Source organism: Mustela putorius, unplaced genomic scaffold (assembly GCF_011764305.1).
Source record: "Mustela putorius furo isolate JIRA1106 unplaced genomic scaffold, ASM1176430v1.1 tig00003909_pilon_pilon_pilon, whole genome shotgun sequence".
Classification (NCBI taxonomy): Eukaryota; Metazoa; Chordata; class Mammalia; order Carnivora; family Mustelidae; genus Mustela; species Mustela putorius.
This window is the reverse complement of record NW_025422057.1, coordinates 19,746,028-19,752,525: the sequence shown is the minus strand read 5'-3', so window position 1 is coordinate 19,752,525 and position 6,498 is coordinate 19,746,028.

Below are 6,498 nucleotides of genomic sequence, written 5' to 3'. Positions count from 1 at the left end.
CGTTAAGGAAAAATTGATTAATCAATCATATAAAAATGTGTTTTTTATGTTTTTTTTTTTAAGATTTTATTTATTTGTCAGAAAGAGAGAGAGGGGGAGAGAGCGAGCACAGGCATACAGAATGGCAGGCAGAGGCAGAGGGAGAAGCAGGCTCCCTGCCAAGCAAGGAGCCCGATGTGGGACTCGATCCCAGGACGCTGCGATCATGACCTGAGCCAAAGGCAGCTGCTTAACCAACTGAACCACCCAGGCGTCCCTATAAAAATGTTTTTAATTTAGAGAGAAGCAGAAATAATAATGGCAGTGAACCTACAAACAGCTACGTTATGATAAGGAATAACATCATGAATAGGTAACGCTTATTTTGCATCAACTATGCCATGCCCTTCTCAAACATCAGCCATTGAACTGTTATAATGACCCTTTTGGGTCAGTTCTCGGATCATCCCTTAGTCCTCTCATCCCCGGAGTTGCCCCCAAATGCCTGCTTCATTCCAACCTCTGAACACAGTTTTGTAGTTTCTCCTGTCTGGAAGTCCCTTCCCCTCCTCTTCAATCTACTCCTGCAATCCCTCCAGGCCCACACAGAGCCATGCCTGTTCTGAAGTCAACCTCTGTCACTCTAGGTCAACCCTGCCCAGTAGAACTTTCTGCAAAGTAAAAATATTAATTTTGCACTGTGCAATATGGTGGCCACTAGCCACATGTGGCTGCAGAGTACCTACTATGTTGAGGAGGACCCAGAAACTAAGTTTTCATCGCATTCCATTTTAATTAATTTACACTGAAATAGCCACATGTGGCTAGTGGCTACCTTATTAGATAATAGCTCTGGACTGTGCTGATTCGCTGTATTGCCTTGATTTTTTGCCTTCTCCCAGAGCTAAATACAGAGTTGGTAAGTTCTCAAAATATTTTATTTGTGTAAGTCTTACCTTTGGGGCTGGACCATTAGCATAGGAGGGAGTTAAGGTAGGAAAAAGCTACTTTAGTGGCCCTACTATTGGCTCACAGTGCTGAGCACAGAGCAGGTTGGTCTCCTGCTAAAATCAGTTGTCACTCAGAACAGAGAGGAGGAAAATGCAAAACCAAGAGCACTTGGAACCCCAAGTAGCTGATGATCCACTAGGAGGGGTGGTGTTGGGCGGGGTGAGATTCCAGGGAAGAAGCTACTAGCTCCCCTGTAGAGAAGGCAGCACCTAGAGCCCGGAAGAAGGCAGCTTTGGCTCTAGCCAAGTGCTTAACCTCTTCTGAGACCTCCTGCATTTCCTGGAACCCTCGTGTTGCACCTCAGAAGTGACTCACACTTTCAGTAAACACCTGGGTCCGAGGCAGAGGGCAGAGATGGTTCCATTGTGGCAGGGGGGAGGGAGCCCCAGCCACAGGTGCTAGGTAGAGGCGTGACCCGTGAGGCGCTCCTGAAAAGCTGTGAACACCATCTTCCCTTCTCCAAGCCGCAGAAACACTCTCATGAAGACCTGCTCTCTGAAGTGTTGACTGAACAGCAGGGCTTGGAAGAGGAGGTGGGCCGGGGACACCTCAATATGGGTCCAGTCGCTGCAGCGTGTCCTTAGGCTCTGTCCACCAGTCCAGGGTGTTTGCCACGGGGACAGGCATGAGGAACGGCACTCTCAGAAAAGGAGAAGGGGCTCTGAGTCCACGGAGCCAGGAAGATGGGAGACATACAGGGGCTAAAGCCTGTTGAAGAATGTTCGTCAGATCCACCCAAGGCAGTCCCCACAGGTCAGTCGGGGATTTTGAAGCAGACAAAAGTTGAGTTGCAAGACGAAGATAGGAGGGAAAATGAGGATTTGGGGAGTGTGGATGTTGTGGCAAGTAGTGTACACATTAGGCAATCTGGGAGGTCCTTGAGTGGAGTTTGAAGGGTCCCCAGCACCTTCCTATGAGGAAGGGGGAGGTGGAGAAGAGTGGAGGTACCCACTATCCCCCAGGATGCCTGGATTGTCACTGGAAGATGTCTCTGGGCTGGCCGAGTGAAGGGAAGAGCAGGAAGGTACCTGGGTACCTGGGTGTGTTAGAGATGGGCACCCGGGCATTCCAAGTGTCCCTACCTAGTCCAGGAGGAGGAAGTATTGGGGGTCTGCAGGCTGTGGTGGACTCCGCCCCCACCTGCTACTCCCACACTTGCCCTTCTTGTCCTGAGAGAAGCGCATCAACAGATGAAAGGACTGATACAAAAAGTTCTTCATCTCCGGAAGCTCCTCTTAGGAAGAAGATCACCTTCTCCCTCTTCTCTGAATTATGCCCTCTTTCCCTTGACCTTCACAGACAGGCTCTGCAGTGTGGGGTCTCTTGTCACGGCCTCCACTGCCTCACTTCCCTTCTCTCTTTAGTCCAAAACTAAAATTTTTTGTTCTGTCCTTGAAGTTTGATTCTCGGGTATTTACAAATATGCAATAACATTCTGTCCACAAAAAAAAAAAAAAAAAAAAAAAAAAACCAGAGCCTAATGAGATACATTTTTGCATTTATTGCCCTTCTTTCCATTGATAATACATAGATTTCCATTCAGGCAAGACCCCTACCCACCCATCCTACCTCCAGCCCATGTGTGTCTGGGAAAGATGGTGCCAGGAATGGTCCTTGTTTTCCAGTGTATCCCATCCTCTTGGCCCCAAACTTTGGTTTGAGAATAGGTACTACATGGCCCAGCTTGAGCTAATGAGATCTGAGGAGATAGTCTCTGGTTTAAAAAAAAAAAAAAAAACAGGGGCACCTGAGGGGCTCAATGGGTTAAGCTTCTGCCTTCGGCTCAGGTCATGATCCCAGGGTCCTGGGATGGAGCCCTGCATTGGGCTCTCTGCTCAGCGGGAAGCCTACTTCCTCCTCTCTCTGCCTGCTTCTTGGCCTACTTGTGATCTCTGTCAAATAAATAAATAAATTCTTAAAAAAAAAAAAAAAAGACTGCCTCACTCTACAAGCTTGAACAATTGTTTTTATCCTAATAGATGTAAATAAGGAAGGATGAACCTCTCAGAACATTCTGGAAGCCATCCTATGATCAGAAGATAGAAGTCTTATAGTGAAGTAGAAAGCATAGAAGTCCAAAAAGAAAGAGAAGAAGCTGGGTCTTTGGTAAACCTCAGGTCTTTGGTAAACTACCTGAAGGCCACCTTACTGCTGGGCTTGTCAAAAAATTCCTTTTAGGGGCGCCTGGGTGGCTCAGTGGGTTAGGCCTTTGCCTTCAGCTCAGGTCATGATCTCAGGGTCCTGGGATAGAGCCCCGCATTGGGCTCTCTGCTTGGCAGAAAGCCTGCTTCCCCCACTCTCTCTCACTGCCTGCTGCTCTGCCTACTTGTGATCTCTCTCTCTGACGAATAAATAAATAAAATCTTTTTTAAAAACGTTTCTTTTAATTTTAAGACTACTGCGTCTTGATTTTCTGGTACTTGCAACGAAAAGCACCCTAAGTGATACAACTAGTATTAAGCCCTCAATAACTGTTGAATTGAACTGACTCCTAAAAACGTATTATATGTTGACCTCCCAGCAATATAATGCCTCGATCCAGTTAGTCTACACACATCTCATTAAGAAAGCTAGTCAGTGGCAGAAACTGCTCATTTTAGAGGTTTCCAGAAATAGCAGGTCTTACGAAGTGCCTCTAGTCATACCAGGGAAATAGCTTGCCATGCTGCTAACACATGAGCCTGGTTTTCTCTCTCTATTTCAATTTCCTTGTCTCCAAATCCAGATAGTAAAGCTGGCACTTCTTTCTACTGCCCCCAGGTCATGCAAAAGTTGGGAAATCAGAGGTATTACATTTTGTAAGGTTTTGGAGGTTTTGTATTTTGTTTTTTTCCCATAGCAAGAAGTACAGATACTATCTATAGAAAGCAGGGCTTAGTAATCTCCTCTTCACCTTTGGAGGGGTCATTTGTTTCTAGGAAATTTGTCAGAAGACCCCTTAGGTTAGATTCTTGCATTAAAGAAAACCTCTAATGAGGTACCAAAATTACAAACAACTCATTATGCCCAAATTATATGTATCAAGCTGTAAGAAAATTTGGAAAATGAGATGGATGAACTAGATAGAGGTTTTCAATCACACTTTTCTAACACACTGGTAAGTCACAACCCAATTGTAATACTAGTTGTAAGTAATTTCTTACTAACAATTGTCTAAGTACTATGTTTACTGTAATGAACATCTGTTAGTTTCGCCCACCCAGCCTCCATTCTCCTGGTTTCTGGTAACAACCCCCTCAATTTTCCTTTGGGGAATACCACACACCCACTGTTAGACTATGTGGTTCAAATAAAGCTGACCCTAACTCCATCCCCCAGCCCCCACGGTGGAGAGAAAGAAAATACAGTCCCAGCCAATCAGCACATCCGATTGACCCAAACCCAGGGTTGATTCAGGAAGAGCAGGCACTGCTTCCAAGTCATTCCAATGAGTCTTAATATTAGGATTTATGCTGGAACTATTAGGAACATAAAGCTCTCTTTTCACAGAGGGTGCTAAGCCTTGCAAACACAAGCCTAAGGTTGCCAGCATCCATTTATCACTCATGAAGAGACTCTGTCTGAAAAATGTCAATACAAAGAAAAGCAGACCCTGAAGATGGATGGTCAAAGTCCTGATGAAACCATTTGAGCCCCTGGATCCAGCCATGACTGAAGCATCAGCTCCTGGACATTCTTTTATTACGTAAGTCCGTCAATTGTATCTGTTGCTAAAGTAGGTTTGAGTCAAGGTTTTATTACATAAAAGGATCCTAAGTTTGTATTTTTGGAAAATAAATTGGAAGAAAATGAATTGAACGAAGTCAAGGTTGCCCTCATAATAACGTCTCTCTTGCTTTCCTTTCAGTGTGCTTTCTTGAGTGAGAAAGAAAAGAGCCAACAGCAGCAATGGCATTCAACCTGCAGTTTAGGTGCCCCTTGAGAGAGACCAAAAATCTGAGCCTGCCAAAGTAATGTCTCATGTTCTTGACCACAATTCATCTGAGCGTCTTCACAAGACTACGGCTGAAAACCTCCTTACGTGTTATTGCTTAAGATTCCTTCCAGACTGTATAAATGACTTTTATCATCACAGCACATTTCTTTCTATAGCTCTTTGGATTTCCCAAGGCACTTTCCTGCTCCACACACGAGCACATTTGCACTTTACACAACCCTACACAGTCAATGGAAATTATGATACCACTTGACAGTCGAAGAAACTGAACCTGAGAAAGACTCAGGGACCTGCCCACCCCCAGGTTTGCTTATTCTAACCAGCAACTTTTCCTTATCCTGTAAGGGCAAAATGAGATCATAAATAGGAAAGCACTTTGGAAAGAAGAAAACTTTATCGATGCCAGATGTATTACTATAAAGCCAAACCTAAGTACAGAATGACCTTGTTATCACCCCCGGAGTGGGGATGATTACAGACCGGGTCTGCTTAATCTCCCAGTCCCCTGGGGAGAGCATCTGCAGCCTTCTCCAGAGGGGCTGTCTTGTATGTTCCTGACATCACTTTCTTCAGAGGGACCCATCAGGAAGCAAAGAGTGACATCTCCTTCATCCTTAAAAACACCGCCCTCCCCCATCATGCCCAACTCAGGCCAATCCAAACGTCAGAGGGTAATAGCGTAGATGTCAGGATTCAAAATTTATGGACAGTGTGGACATGTATGATGGTTTGTTTGGGGAAATGGATTCGTCATGTGCAAGATGTATGGCACCAGATAAAACATCCTGACAATATTACACGCTTGGGGATGCGGGGTGCATGAGCATGTTATTTTGAAAGCACACTGTTAGGACTTTTAAAAAATTCCAGAGTGAATGCTGAGCAGATCTAGAAACTGATGTGATGCGGGAACACGCAGCTGTGCGGGACCATGAAGAATGAGCCGTTTTACATCACAAAGTGCATTTTTCAGTTTCCTTCTCTCTCCAATCATGGAGTTCAGAGCACTTTAAGCAAATTTGAATGGGGTCTATTTGAAAGCGTGTAATGTATAAATGATAACACTCCTTTTTGAAATGTGGAAAGTACGAATACTCCAAAAGTAAGAATTCGTTCAAAATTACAAAATTTTTAACCCGAGAGCCAGTGAATTGGAAACTCTGCTTATTCTCTTGCCAGCTGGCCAACATAAAAGGCCACCATCCTTCGCTAGGATCATGAGGTTTGTTTGTTTTTGACTTAGAAGAGGTCTTACAAAGTGCAACTCTCATATAAAAAACTTCCCTATACTCAGATGCACTAAATGTTTTAGAGGGCTTGTTATGTGTAGGCTTTCATACCGCTACTATTTTAAAATTCACAACAGCCTAAGACATAAGTAATACCACCCTCATTTTCCAAAGGAGGAAATAGAGGCTTGGAGGAACCCAGTAACTTGCCCAAGGTTACACGGGCAGGAAGGCGCAGAGCCACAACCCATAGACAGGGCTTCTAACCCCTCAGATGCAAGCATCTCAACCCAAAAGAAATAAAGGACATTCGTGCATGCATCCATTGACCTTCGGACAGGT